The following is a 20120-nucleotide window of genomic DNA, read 5'->3' as shown; positions in this document are numbered from 1 at the left end:
TTATGCAAGAGTCATGGTGATACCTTTCCTTTTTACATTTTATCCTTTGGCAAGCACATTGTGTTGGAAAGATCCATATATATATATATATATATATATATATATATATATATATATATATATATATATATATATATATATATATATATCCAGTTGGATGTAAGTTAGCATGAGCTATTATTGTTGACATTACCCTTGAGGTAAAAGGTTGGGAGGCGAAATTATAAGCCCCTATCTTTCTCTGTGTCCGATTAAAATTTGATGTGATTAATTTAAGTGAATCCTTAATTATGTTGTGTGGCTTGAAAAAGCAGAGGATGGTAGATAATCAATGGATGTACAATGGTTTTATCCATCGGAATCGAGTAACATCAGAGTGGATCGTGAAAACCAATGTGTGTTTGAAGGAGATATTCCGTCGTTCAATGAGAATTATCCCACCATGCCCCTGTGCGAGATGTGCCAGACGTCACCGTAGAAATCAGAAGGACATGACTAAGCACCTTCGCACGCATGGATATATGCCAAACTTTGACATGCCGCCAATAAACATAGCCGAGCAGGACCATGGTAGAGAGGAGGTGATGCGACAACGCATCGATGGATATGATGACGACGGGGTCAGGGACATGCTAGATGATGCCATTGTTGCAGAAATGGCAAATGTGACACCTTCAGAGAATGAACCGGAGGAGCCGGAGGCAACTGCAAAGGCTTTCTTGGAGGTCTTGGCCTTGTCGAAGAAACCTCTTTATGCGGGTGCGAAAATATCTCAGCTGGATGCTGATACGTCCATTTTGCATCATGCTTTGATATTGATATTTATTGCATTATGGGCTGTTATTACACAATATGTCACAATACTTGTGCCTTTTCTCTCTTATTTTACAAGGTTTACACGAAGAGGGAGAATGCCGGCAGCTGGAATTCTGGGCTGGAAAAGGAGAAAATATTAGAGACCTATTATGCACAACTCCAAAAGTCCTGAAACTCCACGAAAGTCATTTTTGGAATTTATAAAAGATACTGAGCAAAGAAAGTACCAGAGGGGGGCCACCCACCATCCACCAGGGTGGGGGCGCGCCCCCTGCCTCGTGGACCCCTGGCAGGCCTCCGGTGTCCATCTTCTGCTATATGAAGTCCTTTACCCTGGAAAAAATCATAAGAAAGCTTACGGGACAAAACTCCGCCGCCACGAGGCGGAACCTTGGCAGAACCAATCTAGGGCTCCGGCGGAGCTGTTCTACCGGGGAAACATCCCTCCGGGAGGGGGAAATCATTGCCATCGTCATCACCAATGATCCTCTCGTCGGGAGGGGCTCAATCTCCATCAACATCTTCAGCAGCACCATCTCCTCTCAAACCCTAGTTCATCTCTTGTTGTATCAAATCTTTGTCCCAAAGCCTCAGATTGGTACCTGTGGGTTGCTAGTAGTGTTGATTACTCCTTGTAGTTGATGCTAGTTGGTTTATTCGGTGGAAGATTATATGTTCAGATCCATTATGCATATTAATACCCCTCTGATTATGAACATGAATATGATTTGTGAGTAGTTAAGTTTGTTCCTGAGGACATGGGAGAAGTCTTGCTATTAGTAGTCATGTGAATTTGGTATTCATTCGATATTTTCATGAGATGTATGTTGTCTCTCCTCTAGTGGTGTTATGTGAATGTCGACTACATGACACTTCACCATTGTTTGGGACTAGAGGAACACATTGGGAAGTAATAAGTAGATGATGGGTTGCTAGAGTGACAGAAGCTTAAGCCCTAGTTTATGCGTTGCTTCGTAAGGGGCTGATTTGGATCCATATGTTTCATGCTATGGTTAGGTTTACCTTAATACTTCTTTTGTAGTTGCGGATGCTTGCAATAGGAGTTAATCATAAGTGGGATGCTTGTCCAAGTAAGGTCAGCGCCCAAGCACCGGTCCACCCACATATCAAATTATCAAAGTACCGAACGCCAATCATATGAGTGTGATGAAAACTAGCTTGACGATAATTCCCATGTGTCCTCGGGAGCGTTTTCCTTCATATAAGAATTTGTCCAAGCTTGTCCTTTGCTACAAAAAGGATTGGGCCACCTTGCTGCACCTTATTTATTTTTGTTACTTGTTGCTCGTTACCAATTACCTTATCACAAAACTATCTGTTACCGATAATTTTAGTGCTTGCAGAGAATACCTTACTGAAAATTGCCTATCATATCCTTCTGCTCCTTGTTGGGTTCGACACTCTTACTTATCGAAAGGACTACGATAGATCCCCTACACTTGTGGGTCATCATATGCCATCTCGCAATTGATTGCAGTCAAGGCTGAGTATGGCTGTAGCCAGAAATGCTTCGAAGCATTCCTGGGAGTATGGGCTAACAGCCTCCCTGAGGGTCATGAACTGCCGAAAAGCATGTACGATACAAAGAAAATCTTGAAGGCACTCTCTATGGATTATGAGAAAATAGATGTTTGCCCGAAGAATTGCCTTTTGTTTAGGAACAAGTATGTGGATGACAAGTACTGTAGGAGTGTGGTTCGTGTCGGTACATTGAGGTGGTTGCTACGTCTTGAGCTTGCATTAGTTTTCCCTGAATAGGAAAGGGTGATGCAGCATAGTAGCATAAGTATTTCCCTCAGTTTTTTGGAACCAAGGTATCAATCTAGTAGGAGGCTCCTCAAAAGTCCCACGCACCTACACAAACAAACAAGAACTCGCAACCAACGCAATAAAGGGGTTGTCAATCCCTTCACGGCCACTTGCCAAAGTGAGATCTGATAGAGATAATATGATAAGATAATATTTTTGGTATTTTTTATGATATAGATTGGAAACGTAAAAGATGCAAATAAAAGTAGATTGAAAGCTTTATATGATAAAAGATAGACCCGGGGGCCATAGGTTTCACTAGTGGCTTCTCTCAAGATAGCATAAGTATTACGGTGGGTGAACAAATTACTGTCGAGCAATTGATAGAAAAGCGAATAGTTATGAGATTATCTAGGCATGATCATGTATATAGGCATCACGTCCATGACAAGTAGACCGACTCCTGCCTGCATCTACTACTATTACTCCACACATCGACCGCTATCCAGCATGCATCTAGAGTATTAATTTCATAAAGAACAGAGTAACACATTAAGAAAGATGACATGATGTAGAGGGATAAACTCATGCAATATGATACAAACCCCATCTTTTTATCCTCGATGGCAACAATACAATACGTGCCTTGTTGCCCCTGCTGTCACCAGGAAAGGACACCGCAAGATTGAACCCAAAGCTGTCGGATTGTGGGTTCCGGCAAAACCCTTAAGGTTTGAACACTGGGGTGCGCACGAAGATCTACTCCCTACCGATCCATGCCCCAAAGCCTCGCCGCAATCATAAGCTACACGATCATGAACACAAGAGACACGAGGTTTATACTGGTTCGAGCCACCATTGTGGTGTAATACCCTAATCCAGTGTGTGGTGTGGTGGATTGCCTTTGGGGTTGATGAGGAACAGTACAAGGGAAGAACAGCCTCGCGAGGGGTGTTCTTGTGCTTGGTGGATGTGAGGATGATCTAAATCAGTTGGCTCTCGATGAGATACCTGAGGCTTCTTTTGCTGCTACTGTGGTGGCTAGTCCTATTTATAGAGGCCCTAGTCCTCTTCGCAAATATTGAGCGGGAAGGGAGCCAGCAACGGCTATTTTAAAGGGGGACAGCTACTACAAGCTATCCTGACTAAAGGGGGTCTTCGGCTGCAAAAAACACTGGTGATGACGCCGTCTTGGGCTCCATGATGACCTCCGTCCTGCCACTCTGCTAGTCTTGATCTCATTGCACCGATATGGTAACCTTTGCTTGATGCCTTGGTACTCCGCGCCTGCGCTTGCCCCCTTTGCACCAAAGAGGAAACGAGGACACTGCATAGGCTGGCGCCCGTCTGGTCTCGATCGTCATGTATTACGTCACGAGCTCCTCGTGAGGTAATCCTTGCCTTGATCTCTCGGCCTTCTCGTGAGCCTGCCTGATGAGGCTGCCCCTAAGGAGGCCTTGTGCCGTCCGCCCCGCGAGGCTTGGCCCCTCGCAAGGTTCTTGAGCTTGGGTTGATGAAGATGGGCCGTACTGGGCCACTGCTTGAGCCACGCCGCAGGCCGCAGGCAGGCAAGTATGGGGACCCCCGTTCCCAGAACGCCGACAGTAGCCCCGGGCCCAAGGCGCGCTCGGGCTTGGCTTAGCAGCGAAGCCAAAGGGCAAGTGTGGAGTGCCGTGGGCCCCAAAAGCCTGTGGCCTTGGTCGACGCATGGCGACTTGACTGGACGTGGGCATCTCCGCTTCGCCACGCTGCCTCGGCAACTGCCCGATTTGGCGAGACCCTGCTACATGCAAAAAGAGTCTTGATTACCTGAGATCATGGGGGCCGATGGTTGGCCTCCTCCGGATTATAAGTACGGAGGAGCGTGAGCCCCCGTTCTCCATCTCTCCTTGCTCTGCTTGCTCCATCTTCCTAGCTCCTCCTCCATCTTGCCGTCTATGGCACCGATCCACCGGTTCTCAGCCGAAGAGAAAGGAAAGGCCCCCTCGGGAGGGGCCTGACCCGCTTCCGCCGAAGAAACAGCCGGTCCCTGGCCGTTGTGACGGAGTTGCAAGGCCGGAGGTGTCGAGGCCTTGGTACGAGCGGCCGCCTCCTGGGTTCCCGCTCCCTCTGTACGCCCGGGCGGAGGGCCCTGAAGAAGGAGACATTGAGCGACGCCGCCCGCGCCGTCGGCGAGGCTGACGAGCCACGGCGGTGCGTGCCATTGCTCCTGGAGTCCATGCCGCGGGCTCCTCTCGCGAGCTCGTGCTCCATGCTGCGATGCCTCCTAGTTCCTGGATCCGCTTCCCGTCCTTCTTTGCCTTCAAGATGCCGCCGAGGGGGGCCTCTCGAGCTTTGGCTACAGCACGCCGACTGCAGCGCTCCGGCGACCGGAGCAGAGGTTGAAGTCGTCGCTCCGGGCAAAGTCTTCATGACCCGAGGCTGGGGCGAGATCGCCCGGGTCTGCCGAACGAGGGGTGCCCTCATGATGCACTTTGAATACGATGGCGCCTCCGTGATGTTCTTCAATGTCTTCGACGCTGAAGGCCGCCGCCTGGAGTGCTGCCCCAGGGGAGGCAGCCGCAACGTCGACGTGGCAGGGGCCAGGCCCGCCATCCGCTTCCTCAATGGCTCCTCCGATAGTAGCGGCGATGCTTGGGAGTCCAGTGACTCCCCTGAGCTCTTCGCGACTCCGGAGACGAGCAACAACAGCTACGTGCCCCCGAGCTCGTGTCGTGCCCGAAGCAAGGCGGCTGCATCGGGCCGCCGGCGCGGCTGATCTGGATGGGGTTGGCACCGACCTCTCGTGGCCCACTGTTGATGATGGCGTCGGCCATGAGGGCGCATGTAGTTAGGGTTCCTTTGGATTTGCACCTTTTGTTCCCTGCGAAGAATTGGGCAAACGCCCCGTGAGGGCATGTAAAGGGTCTGCAATGTCTTTTGTTGATATTATCCTCATTATGAAGCGGTGTGAATGCGTGTCCTGTTCCGGCTTGGCTCCCCCTTTCTAATCTTGCGACGACTTGGTGCTCTACGCTGACAGGTCCCGGTCCCCAGGCAGGCTTCAGTCGTCGCTGGTATACAAGGCGTGATGCCATGCTCAAGGCCAGGAGGTGAGCGCCCGAGGTCTAGTAAGAGCCCCTGAGGCGCGATGCTCAGGAGGTCCCCTTTAGCGCTCAAGCAGCCGCCGAGGGGTGAGAAAGGAAGGCGACGTTGCCGTTACAGAGCCGCGTCAGGTGGAGATTTTGTGTTGCATTAATTAGCTGTTCCAAGGGCTAGACTTATCTCGGAAGCATGGGGGTGTTCATTCGCGAGGCGCCGGGCTTGCGCGCCAACAGCTGGGGAGTAGTTGGGTTAGGAGTTTGCGAGCTTCCCCTCCCTTCCCGTACTCTCCTTTCGCTCTACGTCCTCAGGTCCCAGCCCTCGAGTGAGCTCCGCCGCCGCTGGTATGCCGGGTCGCGATGCCGTGGGCAAGGCTAGGGGGTGAGGGCTGGAGAGCCAGTAAGAGCTCCTGAGTTGCGATGCTCAGGAGCCCCCTTTTAATGTGCAAGCAGATCGCGCGGGCAAGGGAGAAAGAGAGCTCGCGATGCCTCCCGTTTTAGGCCTCGGGTAGTCCCTGTAAACCAACACCAGAAAAGCACAGGTTGCCATTACGATTGTCGGGCGACCATTGGTTGCTCCGAGAGAGTGGTGAGGGCACTGAGGGCCTAGTGAGGTGACGCTTGCGGGGCTGCCGCGGGCCAGAGCTCGACCGCTCAGATTTAGCGACGTTGCAGGGACGGACCCATGCACAAGCATCGTGCCAGCGCGAGCGGCTCCAAAGGTAGGTGTCAATTGAGCAGGCGGTCATCACAGGTAGGTTAAGCATGAAAGGAAAATCAGCTTAGATAAACACGGAAAGGGTACATGCCACTGGATCAAGCCCGAGCAGCTTGGGGATGATGCCGCCCGAGGGGCGCCCCCAACAAAGTGAACTAAAAACATAAGCAAAAGGGATACACGCCACAGGGATGGACCCACGCGGCCTGGGAATGATGCAGCCCAGAGGGCGCTTCCAGCTGAAATGAACTTGAAAGATGTCACCTGGTATCATTGTGGAGCGGGTGTTGGAGTAGCCGATGATGCGCGGTGAAGGAGTTGACCCTCACGAGCCGTTGGATCCCTGAGCCTCGGGGGGCTCTGGGGGCCCAGGCGGTTCCCTGAGGACCGCCTCCATCTCCGCCAGAACCGCGTGACGCTTGGCCTCCTGAGCCGCCAGAATGCTCCGCAGGTGGTGCTAACGAGTAGCAGCCGCGTTTGGCAGGCCGAAAAGCATGCGAATGTAGTTGTGTGGCGGACCCTCGCAACGCCCCGCGCGCGAAGGCCAGAAGCTCTCCTGAGACGCAACTCGGTTGAGCCCTGGGATGTCGCTGCAGACATGCAGCCCGCCATCCTCTCCTGGATGGGGAGCTACGCCACGTAGGCGATGACCGCCGCGTATGACTCTTGACTCCTGAAGCTCCTGAGTGGTCTTGGTGATGAACTCCTAATGGTCGGGCCTCCCTCGCCCCTTCCCTTCTTAAGGGAAGCGTGCCGCGAAGCACGCCTCCAAGTGGTGCCCGAGCGCCTCCCTCGTGATCCCGACAAAGTTTGAGGCCCTCCAGGAGAGAGACCCCGAGCGTTGCCCGAGGTGGGCACCGGGCGCGCCTTCCTATGCGGTGGAGGGAGGCGCCCCTTGCACAGGCATAGATCCTGATGCGGCGCCTCCGGAGGTGCCAACCTCCTGAGGCATTGAGCTAGGTGATGTCTTCTTCTTCTCGGGGACTGCCTTAGGAAGGTTCATGCCTCTGCTGTCCCGGTCCTCGACTGATGCAGCTTGAAAGGCGCGCTCAAGGGAGCACACCGCATCTCTCTCTTCGCAGGGGACCATGATGTCTCCGCCGCTTCCTGGCATCTTGAGGACGTTGTAGCCATGGTGGGTCACTTCCATGAACTTGGCCAGAGCTGGATACCCAAGGATAGCATTGTACGGCAGGCGAATGTGGGCAACATCAAAGTCGATGAGCTCGGTGCGGTAGTTCTTGCGCTGTCTGAAAGTGACAGGGAGGCGAACCTGCCCTATCGGAGTGGTGGAGCCATCAGTGACTCCCGAGAAGGGCTTGGTTGGCTGAAGCTGATCATAAGGCACTTGGAGGTCATTGAACGTCTCGACGGACAGAACATTGAGTCCCGCCCCTCCATCGATGAGAGTCCTGGTAACTTGCACGTTGCTGATGACTAGGAAACAAAGCATTGGGAGGATGCCAGCTGTAGCCGCACACTTGAGCTGATCCGCTAAGCTGTACGTGATGGCGCACGCGGACCACCTGAGAGGGCGCGTGGCCTCGAGCTTGGGGAGGACTACATCCACCTCACGAGTAAACTGCTTGAAGATGCGCCGAGAGGTTGGGGCCGGGGCACCGCCCAAGATGCAAGCGATTGCACGTGGCTCCTGGAAGCCCCCAGCCCCCTCACCCTGGTGGTGGTCGTCGTTCCTTCTTGGTGGTGGTGTCCGAGGAGGAAGGCCTGCATTGCCCTGCGGGCGGTCCTCGTGAGGCGGATCCCTTCAAGCCCCCTCGCGAGGCTGGTCCTGCCAGCGATCCTCGTGAGGGTGGTCACGCCACTCCTGTCGAGGGCCTCGGTCATCCCATCGTCCTCCGCCTCTTCCTCCTCCTCGGTCATAGTCGCGATTACTGCGCTCGGGCCTCCGACCGACGTGCCCTTCTCGGATGGCTCGGAGCTCGTGGCATTCGTTGGTGTTGTGGGTGTAGAGGTTGTGGTAGGCGCAGAATCGGTTGCCCTTGGACGACTCCGGCTGGTCCCTACCGTGCTTCATGTCTGGTTCTACCGCAAGCACGGCTGCTCCTTTGCGCTTCACGTCCTTGGCCTTGGCTTTCTTCTCTTCTGGATCAGCAGCTGGAAGCTCGAGGAGGGAGAGACGCCCCTCCTCAGCTCTTGCGCACTTGGTTACCAAGGTGAACAGCTCCAGTGAGGTGCACAGATCCTCGTGGATGGCGAGCTCCTCCTTCATCTTGACGTTGCGGACACCGTCAGAGAAAGCTGAGATGATGGCCTCCTCGGTCACCTTGGGAATTTTGAGGCGGGCGCTGTTGAAATGCTGAATGTACTTCTGCAGGGTCTCCCCTGGTTGCTGCTTGATGTGGCATAGGTCACCCATGGCCGGAGGGCGGTCGCGAGTGCCCTGGAAGTTGGCGATGAAGCGGCTGCGCATCTCAACCCAGGAGGAGATGGAGCCGGGAGGCAGGTTCAGGAGCCAAGTGCGGGTGCCATCCTTGAGCGCCATGGGAAACCAATTTGCCATGACCTTCTCGTCTCCATTGGCCGCCTCGATACCCAGCTCGTAGAGCTGCAGGAACTCCGCGGGGTCGGCAGTGCCGTCATAGCAGAGAGGCAGGTCCGGCTTGAACTTGTCGGGCCATGTGACACTATGCAGCTCGGTGGTGAAGGCGCAGCAACCTGCCTTGGTCACCGGAGCCCCTTGCTGACGCAGGGCTTGATCTTGGTGGTTCCCGTGCACCGGTGCCAGGGGTAGCGCGGGGTCTTGACATGCTGGCGCAGGGACGCGGTCTTGACGCTCTGGAGCAAGGAGCACGCGAGCGCCTTCTTGGGGCCGAGGGATTCCTTGACAGCTTCTTTCTTGCTGCACGGGCACCGGACGTGGCGGGTCGCGTCCGGGTGCCGCGCGCCTTGGAGCTAGGGCGCCTTCTTGAGGAGGAGGTGGCGGAGGTGCTCCCCGAGCAGCATCGCCCACGCATGACGGAGGGCGAGGTAGCGAGAGGAATGGTGCAGGAGAGCCCCCTGCGGCGTTGACAAGCTCGGTAATGCGAGCGAGCCACTCCTCATAGAGGTCGTCGACGGGGCGGTAGCGCAGGAGCTCGTGTGCCACAAGGAGCGTGACCCACGCGTCCATGGGAGCACGACGTGCATGGGACGATGAACCGGCTGGGGTTAGCGACGGAGTGGCGGTGCGGCCTTCCCGCCGCACCGAGGGGTGCAGCGACGATGCTTGCTGCTCGTTCCCCGCCGGGCCGGTGGCGGCGTTGGCGGTAGGCGACGGGGAACGACGAGGAGGCCCACCGATGGGAGCCGTCTGGGCGACGCGGGCGGCGAGGGCAGCCCGGCGCTCGGCGCGAGCCCGGCGAGCGTCCGCCATGGATGCGATGAAGCGATGGAATGCAGAACCGCGGAAAGAAGATTCTGGCGCACCCCTACCTAGCGCGACAAATGTCGGATTGTGGGTTCCGGCAAAACCCTTATGGTTCGAATACTGGGGTGTGAACAAAGATCTACTCCCTACCGATCCACAGCCCAAAGCCTCGCCGCGATTCTAAGCTACACGATCAAGAACACAAGAGACATGAGGTTTATACTGGTTCGGGCCACTGTTGTGGTGTAATACCCTAATCCAGTGTGTGGTGTGGTGGATTGCCTCTGGGGCTGATAAGGAACAGTACAAGGGAAGAACAGCCTCGCGAAGGGTGTTCTTGTGCTTGGTGGATGTGAGGATGATCTAAATCAGTTGGCTCTCGATGAGATGCCTGAGGCTTCGTTTGCTGCTACTATGGTGGCTAGTCCTATTTATAGAGGTCCTGGTCCTCTTCCCAATTATTGAGCGGGAAGGGAGCCAACAACAGCCATTTTAAAGGGGGACAGCTAGTACAAGCTATCCTGACTAAAGGTGGTCTTCGGCTGCCAAAAACCCTGGTGATGACACCATCTTGGGCTCCATGATGACCTCCGTCCTACCGCTCTGCTGGTCTTCATCCCGTTGCACCGATATGGTAACCTTTGCTTGACGCCTTGGTACTCCGCACATGCGCTTGCCCCTTTTGCACCAAAGAGGAAACGAGGACACTACGTAGGCTTGGCCCCTCGCAAGGTTCTTGAGCTTGGGTTGATGAAGACGGGCCGTACTGGGCCACTGCTTGAGCCATGCCGCAGGCCGCAGGCAGGCAACTCTGGGGACCCCCGTTCCCAGAACGCCGACAAAAGCTAAGCACTTCTCCCATTGCAAGAAAGATCAATCTAGTAGGCCAAACCAAACTGATAATTCGAAGAGACTTGCAAAGATAACTTAATCACACATAAAAGAATTCAGAGGAGATTCAAATATTTCTCATAGGTAAACTTGATCATAAACCCACAATTCATCGGATCTCAACAAACACGCCGCAAAAAAGAGTTACATCGAATAGATCTCCAAGAAGATCGAGGAGAACTTTGTATTGAGATTCAAAGAGAGAGAAAAAGCCATCTAGCTAATAACTATGGACCCGAAGGTCTGTGGTAAACTACTCGCAACTCATCGAAAGGGCTATGGTGTTGATGTAGAAGCCCTCCGTGATCGATTCCTGATACGTCTCCAACGTATCTATAATTTTTGATTGCTCCATGCTACTTTATCTACTGTTTTGGACCATATTGGGATTTATTTTCCACACTTATATTACTTTTGGGACTAACCTATTTACTGGAGGCCCAGCCCAGAATTGCTGTTTTTTGCCTATTTCAGTGTTTCGAAGAAACGGAATATCAAACCGAGTCCAAACGAAATGAAACCTTAGGGAACGTGATTTTCTCACCGAACGTGATCCAGGAGACTTGGACCCTACGTCAAGCAACCAACAGGGAAGCCACAAGGTAGGGGGGTCCCCCCCCAGGCGCGCCCTCCACCCTCGTGGGCCCCCTGTTGCTCCACCGACGTACTTCTTCCTCCTATATATACATATGTACCCCCGAACGATCAGAACAGGAGCCAAAAACCTAATTCCACCGCCGCAACTTTCTGTATCCACGAGATCCCATCTTGAGGCCTGTTCCGGAGCTCCACCGGAGAGGGCATCCACCACGGAGGGCTTCTACATCAACACCATAGCCCCTCCGATGAAGTGTGAGTAGTTTACTTTAGACCTTCGGGTCCATAGCTAGTAGCTAGATGGCTTCTTCTCTCTTTTTGGATCTCAATACAATGTTCTCCCCCTCTCTTGTGGAGATCTATTCGATGTAATCTTCTTTTTGCGGTGTGTTTGTTGAGACCAATGAATTGTGGGTTTATGATCCAGTATTATCTATGGAAAATATTTGATTCTTCTCTGAATTATTTTATGTATGATTGAGTTATTTTTGCAAGTCTCTTCGAAATATCCTTTTGGTTTGGCCAACTAGATTGGTAGTTCTTGCAATGGGACAAGTGCTTAGCTTTGGGTTCAATCTTGCGGTGTCCTTACCCAGTGACAGAAAGGGTTGCAAGGCACGTATTGTATTGTTGCCATCGAGGATAACAAGATGGGGTTTTTATCATATTGCATGAATTTATCCCTCTACATCATGTCATCTTGCTTAAGGTGTTACTCTGTTTTTAACTTAATACTCTAGATGCATGCTGGATAGCGGTCGATGAGTGGAGTAATAGTAGTAGATGTAGAATCGTTTCGATCTACTTGTCTCAGACGTGATGCCTATATACATGATCATTGCCTAGATATACTCATAACTATGCTCAATTCTATCAATTGCTCAACAGTAATTTGTTCACCCACCGTAGAATATCTATGCTCTTGAGAGAAGCCACTAGTGAAACCTATGGCCCCCGGGTCTATTCTCATCATATCAATCTTTATCATTTTATTTACTTGCTTTGTTTTTACTTTTCCTTTTACTTTTTACTTTGCATCTATCTATCAAAAATACCAAAAAAATATTATTTATCATCTCTATCAGATCTCACCCTCGTAAGTGACCGTGAAGGGATTGACAACCCCTAAGCGTTGGTTGCGAGTAGCTATCGTTTTGTGTAGGTATGAGGGACTTGTGCGTGGTCTCCTACTGGATTGATACCTTGGTTCTCAAAAACTGAGGGAAATACTTACGCTACTTTGCTGCATCATCCTCTCCTCTTTGGGGAAATCCAACGTAGTGCTCAAGAGGTAGCAAGAAGAATTTCTGGCGCCGTTGCCAGGGAGACTCACGCAAGCAAGTCAAACATACCAAGTGCCCATCACAATCCCTTATCTCTCGCATTACATTATTTGCCATTTGCCTCTCGTTTTCCTCTCCCCCACTTCACCCTTGTCGTTTTATTCGCCCTCTCTTTCCCTATCTTCTCTTCTCTCTTTTACTTGCCCTTTCGTTTGCTCGTTTGGTTGGAGTAGATGGTTATTTATTGCTAAACAGAACCTAAGATCTATGGATCCTCATCCGCTTCCTAATCTTTTTAAGAGATCCAATTATGATGAACCAATTGCTAGTGAGTTTTGTGCACTAGATTATCTTTATGAAGCTTTGCTTGAAATTTGCGAAACTGAAAATTTTGACATACTTAAAAATTGCTATGAAAACTATGCTCATAATGTCTATGTCAAATAATTTATTTAGAGAATGACTGTTGCTTTGGAAGAAAATGATGATATGCATGAATCTATAAATAATGATTCTGACGATTTGATTGAATATCCCTTGATGAACATGATGCTTGCTATTCTTGTGGCCATGATGCCAATATTTATGAAGATGAATTTGCTATAGTTCCTTACGTTAAACATGAGATCGTTGCTATTACACCCATACTTGATAGTTCCTTCAATGCAAAGCATGATTGCAATGATGTTACTATAAATTCTCTTGATGTCAATTGTGCTAATAATATGCAAAACCCTAAGCTTGGGGATGCTAGTTTTGCTATGTCTACTACTTGTTGCAATGATCATGATTGGGGTGATTCTTCTTATGATCTTGAAAATTTATTTAAGCCCCATGATGAATATGAGATTGATAAAAGTGTTTGCAATATTATCGAAAGTGGGTTTGGAAGAGTGTCAACTTTAGATCCCACATATTTTGACAATGTTCAATCTTATGAAGTTTTTGATAAAAGTGGGTTTGGAGGGGTCATGACTTTAGTTAATGATAATCCCACTATTTTGGAAGAGTGTCAACCTTGCATGCATGTGGATCATGTTGAAAATATTTTAGGTGATAGCTATTTTGTGGAATTTTCTTATGATCCCACATGTAATTATTATGAGAGAGGAGAATATGGTTGTAGAAATTTCCATGATAATAAACTACCTCTCGTTATGATGAGATTGCTATTGTTTCTTTCCGCTTCCTTGCATATGCTAGTTTTTGCTTGCTATGATAATTTGTTTGCCTATAAGATGCCTATGCATAGGAAGTATGTTAGGTTTAGATGTGTTTGTCATGTGTTTCACGATGCTCTCTTTGCGCTTCAATTCTTGTCTTTCATGTGAGCATCGTTAGAATTATCAATGCCTAGATAAAAGGCTTTAAAGAAAAGCGCTTGTTGGGAGACAACCCAATATTTTTCCTTGCTGTTATTCAATAAATTTATCATCTAGCCTCTGTTTGGATGTGGTTTTATCTTTTAATTAGTGTTTGTGCCAAGTTAAACCTATAGGATCTTCTTGGATGATAGTTATTTGATCTTGCTGTAATTTCCAGAAACTTTCTGTTCACGAAAACAATTGTTAAAAATCACAAGAACGTGATAAATTAGTGATTCCAATTGCTGCTGATCAATAAACAAATTGCCTACGTCGTCCTATTTTGGCTGAAGTTTTGGAGTTCCAGAAGTTTGCGTTAGTTACAGATTACTATAGACTGTTCTGTTTTTGACAGATTCTGTTTTTCGTGTGTTGTTTGCTTATTTTGATGAATCTATGGCTAGTAAAATAGTTTATAATCCATAGAGAAGTTGGAATACAGTAGGTTTAACACCAATATGAATAAAGAATGAGTTCATTACAGTACCTTAAGTAGTTCTTTGTTTTCTTTCTCTAACGGAGCTCACGAGATTTTGGTTGAGTTTTGTGTTGTGAAGTTTTCAAGTTTTGGGTGAATTCTTTTGATGGATTATGGAACAAGGAGTGGCAAGAGCCTAAGCTTGGGGATGCCCATGGCACCCCCAAGATAATCCAAGGACACCAAAAAGTCAAAGCTTGTGGATGCCCCGGAAGGCATCCCCTCTTTCGTCCACTTCCATCGGTAATTTACTTGGAGCTATATTTTTATTCACCACATGATATGTGTTTTGCTTGGAGCGTCTTGTACTATTTGTGTCTTTGCTTGTTAGTTTAACACAATCATCCTTGCTGTACACACCTTTTGATAGAGCCATACAAGAATTGGAATTTGTTAGAATACTCTATGTGCTTCACTTATATCTTTTGAGCTTGATAGTTTTTGCTCATAGTGCTTTACTTATATCTTTTGAGCGTGATAATTTTTGCTCTAGTGCTTCACTTATATCTTTTAGAGCACGGTGGTGGATTTGTTTTAAAGAAACTATTGATCTCTCATGCTTCACTTAGATTATTTTGAGAGTCGTTAATAGCATGGTAATTTGCTTAATGTTAATATACTTGGTATTCAAGATATGTGAAACTTTCTTTTGAGTGAATTGAATACTAAGATAAGTTTGATGCTTGATAATTGTTTTGAGATATGGAAGTGATGATATTAAAGTCATGCTAGTTGAGTAGTTGTGAATTTAAAGAATACTTGTGTTGAAGTTTGTGATTCCCGTAGCATGCACGTATGGTGAACCGTTATGTGATGAACTCGGAGCATGATTTATTTATTTATTGTCTTCCTTATGAGTGGCGGTCGGGGACGAGCGATGGTCTTTTCCTACCAATCTATCCCCCTAGGAGCATGCGTGTAATACTTTGCTTTGATAACTTCTAGATTTTCGCAATAAGTATATGAGTTCTTTATGACTAATGTTGAGTCCATGGATTATACGCACTTTTTCCCATCCTTACACCTTTGCTAGCCTCTCTAGTACCGTGCACTTTTCGCCAGTATCATACACCCACCATATACCTTCCTCAAAACAGCCACCATACCTACCTATCATGGCATTTCCATAGCCATTCCGAGATATATTGCCATGCAACTTTCCATCGTTCCGTTTATTATGACACGCTCCATCATTGTCATGTTGCTAGCATGGTCATGTAGTTGACATCGTATTTGTGGCAAAGCCACCGTTCATAATTCTTTCATACATGTCACTCATGATTCATTGCATATCCCGATACACCGCCGGAGGCATTCATATAGAGTCATACTTTGTTCTAAGTATTGAGTTGTAATTGTTGAGTTGTAAGAAAAATAAAAGTGTGATGATCATCATTATTAGAGCATTATCCCAAGTGAGGAAAGGATGATGGAGACTATGATTCCCCCACAAGTCGGGATGAGACTCCAGACGAAAATAAAGAAAAAAGGAAAAGAGGCCATAAAAAAGAGAAAAGGCCCAAATAAAAAAATGAGAGAAAAAGAGAGAAGGGGCAATGCTACTATCCTTTTACCACACTTGTGCTTCAAAGTAGCACCATGATCTTCATGATAGAGAGTCTCTCATTTTGTCACTTTCATATACTAGTGGGAACTTTTCATTATAGAACTTGGCTTGCATATTCCAATGATGGGCTTCCTCAAAATGCCCTAGGTCTTCCTGAGCAAGCGAGTTGGATGCACACCCACTTAGTTTCTTTTGTAGAGCTTTCATATACTTATAGCTCTAGTGCATCCGTTGCATGGCAATCCCTACTCACTCACATTGATATCTATTGATGGGCATCTCCATAGCCCGTTGATACGCCTAGTCGATGTGAGACTATCTTCCCTCTTTTTGTCTTCACCACAACCACCTATCTATTCCACATATAGTGCTATATCCATGGCTCACGCTCATGTATTGCGTGAAGATCGAAAAAGTTTTGAGAATGTTAAAGTATGAAACAATTGCTTGGCTTGTCATTGGGGTTGTGCATGATATAAATATTTTGTGTGGGGAAGATGGAGCATAGCCAGAATATATGATTTTGTAGGGATAACTTTCTTTGGTCATGTTATTTTGAGAAGACATGATTGCTTTGATTAGTATGCTTGAAGTATTATTATTTTTATGTCAATATGAACTTTTGTCTTGAATCTTTCGGCTCTGAATATTCATATCACAATTAAGAAGATTTACATTGAAATTATGCCAAAGTATCACTCCGCATCAAAAATTCTTTTTTTTATCATTTACCTACTCGAGGACGAGCAGGAATTAAGCTTGGGGATGCCTGATACGTCTCCAACGTATCTATAATTTTTGATTGCTCAATGCTACTTTATCTACTGTTTTGGACCATATTGGGCTTTATTTTCCACGTTTATATTACTTTTGGGACTAACCTATTAACCGGAGGCCCAGCCCAAAATTGTTGTTTTTTGCCTATTTCAGTGTTTCAAAGAAACGGAATATCAAACGGAGTCCAAACAGAATGAAACCTTCGGGAACGTGATTTTCTCACCGAACGTGATCCAGGAGACTTGGACCCTACGTCAAGCAACCAACAGGGAAGCCACGAGGTAGGGCCCCCCCCAGGCACGCCCTCCACCCTCGTAGGGCCCCTGTTGCTCCACCAACGTACTTCTTCCTCCTATATATACCTACGTACCCCCGAACGATCAGAACAGGAGCCAAAAACCTAATTCCACCGCCGCAAATTTCTGTATCCACGAGATCCCATCTTGGGGCCTGTTCCGGAGCTCCGCCGGAGAGGGCATCCACCATGGAGGGCTTCTACACAACACCATAACCCCTCCGATGAAGTGTGAGTAGTTTACTTCAGACCTTCGGGTCCATAGCTAGTTGCTAGATGGCTTCTTCTCTCTTTTTGGATCTCAATACAATGTTCTCCCCCTCTCTTGTGGAGATCTATTCGATGTAATCTTCTTTTTGCGGTGTGTTTGTTGAGACCGATGAATTGTGGGTTTATGATCCAGTATTATCTATGGAAAATATTTGATTCTTCTCTGAATTCTTTTATGTATGATTGAGTTATCTTTGCAAGTCTCTTCAAATTATCCTTTTGGTTGGGCCAACTAGATTGGTAGTTCTTGCAATGGTAGAAGTGCTTAGCTTTGGGTTCAATCTTGGGGTGTCCTTACCCAGTGACAGAAAGGGTTGCAAGGCACGTAGTATTGTTGCCATCGAGGATAACAAGATGGGTTTTTTATCATATTGCATGAATTTATCCCTCTACATCATGTCATCTTGCTTAAGGTGTTACTCTACTTTTAACTTAATACTCTAGATGCATGCTGGATAGCGGTCGATGAGTGGAGTAATAGTAGTAGATGCAGAATCGTTTCGATCTACTTGTCTCGGACGTGATGCCTATATACATGATAATTGCCTAGATATACTCATAACTATGCTCAATTCTGTCAATTGCTCAACAGTAATTTGTTCACCCACCGTAGAATATTTATGCTCTTGAGAGAAGCCACTAGTGAAACCTATGGCCCCCGGGTCTATTCTCATCATATCAATCTATATCATTTTATTTACTTGCTTTGTTTTTACTTTGCCTTTTACTTTTTACTTTGCATCTATCTATCAAAAATACCAAAAAAAAAATTTATCATCTCTATCAGATCTCACCCTCGTAAGTGACCGTGAAGGGATTGACAACCCCTAAGCGTTGGTTGCGAGTAGCTATCGTTTTGTGTAGGTACGAGGGACTTGTGCGTGGTCTCCTACTGGATTGATACCTTGGTTCTCAAAAACTGAGGGAAATACTTACGCTACTTTGCTGCATCATCCTCTCCTCTTCGAGGAAATCCAATGCAGTGCTCAAGAGGTAGCAAGAAGATTCCCCCTCCGGTGGATCGCCGGCGATGGCTCCAAGATGGGATCTCGCGGATACAGAAGGCTACGGCGGTGGAAATAGTTTTTCGTCCTCGCTTCTAATGTTTTCGGGGTACATGGGTATATATAGGAGGAAGAAGTAGGTCGGTGGATGCTCGAGGGGCCCACGAGACAGGGGGCACACCCAGTAGGGGGGGGGGGGCGCCCTCCACCCTCGTGGCCGCCTCGGTTGTTTCTTGACTTCCACTCCAAGTCCTCTGGATCACATTTGTTCCAAAAGGATCGCTCCCGAAGGTTTCATTCCGTTTGGACTCCGTTTGATATCCCTTTTCTTCAAAACATTGAAATAGGCAAAAAACAGCAATTCGGGTTGGGCCTCCGGTTAGTAGGTTAGTCCCAAAAATGATATAAAAGTGTAAAGTAAAGCCCGTAAACATCCAAAAACGGATAATATAATAGCATGCAACAATAAAAAATTATAGATACGTTGGAGACGTATCAAGCATCCCCAAGCTTAATTCATGCTCGTCCTCGATTAGGTAAATGATAAAAACAGAATTTTTGCTACCTAGCATAATTCTCAATGCAATTTTCTTCATGTCTTCTCAAAATAACATGGCTAAAGAAAGTGCATCCCTACAAAATCATATAGTTAGGTCATGCTTCATTTTCGTCACACAAAAACGCTCCCATCTTGCACACCCCCGAGGACAAGCCAAGCAATTGTTTCATACTTAAATAATCTCAAACTTTTTCAACTTTCACGCAATACATGAGCATGAGCCATGGATATAGCACTATGCGTGGAATAGAATATGATGATGGGGATTGTGTGGAGAAGACAAAAAAAGAGAAAGTCTCACGTTGACGAGGATAATCAACAGGCTATGGAGATGCCCATCAATTGATGTCAACATGAGGAGTAGGGATTGCCATGCAATGTATGCACTCGAGCTATAAATGTATGAAAGCTCAACAAAAGAAACTAAGTGGGTGTGCATCCAACTTGCTTGCTCACGAAGACCTAGGGCAATTTGAGGAAGCCCATCGTAGGAATATACAAGCCAAGTTCTATAATGAAAAATTCCCACTAGTATATGAAAGTGACAACATATGAGACTCTCTATATGAAGAACATGGTGCTACTTTGAAGCACAAGTGTGGAAAAGGATAGTAACATTGCCCCCTTTTTTGGGCCTTCTTTTTTTATTTGGCCTTTCTCTTTTTTTGGGACAATGCTCTAATAATGATGATCATCACACTTCTATTTATTTACAACTCACGAATTACAACTCAATACTAGAACAAGATATGACTCTATATGAATGCCTCCGGCGGGTACCGGGATGGGCAATGCATCAAGAGTGACATGTATGAAAAAATTATGCATGGTGGCTTTGCCACAAATACGATGTCAACTACATGATCATGCAAGGCAATACGACAATAATGATGTGTGTCATGATGATGAACGGAACGGTGGAAAGTTGCATGGCAATATATCTCGGAATGGCTATGGAAATGCCATAATAGGTAGGTATGGTTGCTGTTTTGAGGAAGATATAAGGAGGTTTATGTGTGATAGAGTCTATCGTATCACGGGGTTTGGATGCACCGGCGAAGTTTGCACCAACTCTCAAGGTGAGAAAGGGCAATGCACGGTACCGAAGAGGCTAGCAATGATGGAAGGGTGAGAGTGCGTATAATCCATGGACTCAACATTAGTCAAAAGAACTCATATACTTATTGAAAAAATCTACAAGTCATCAAAAACCAAGCACTACGCGCATGCTCCTAGGGGGATAGATTGGTAGGAAAAGACCATCGCTCGTCCCCGACCGCCACT

This window comes from Triticum aestivum, chromosome 7A (assembly GCF_018294505.1).
Source record: "Triticum aestivum cultivar Chinese Spring chromosome 7A, IWGSC CS RefSeq v2.1, whole genome shotgun sequence".
NCBI lineage: Eukaryota > Viridiplantae > Streptophyta > Magnoliopsida > Poales > Poaceae > Triticum > Triticum aestivum.
Note: the sequence above shows the minus strand (reverse complement) of the source record.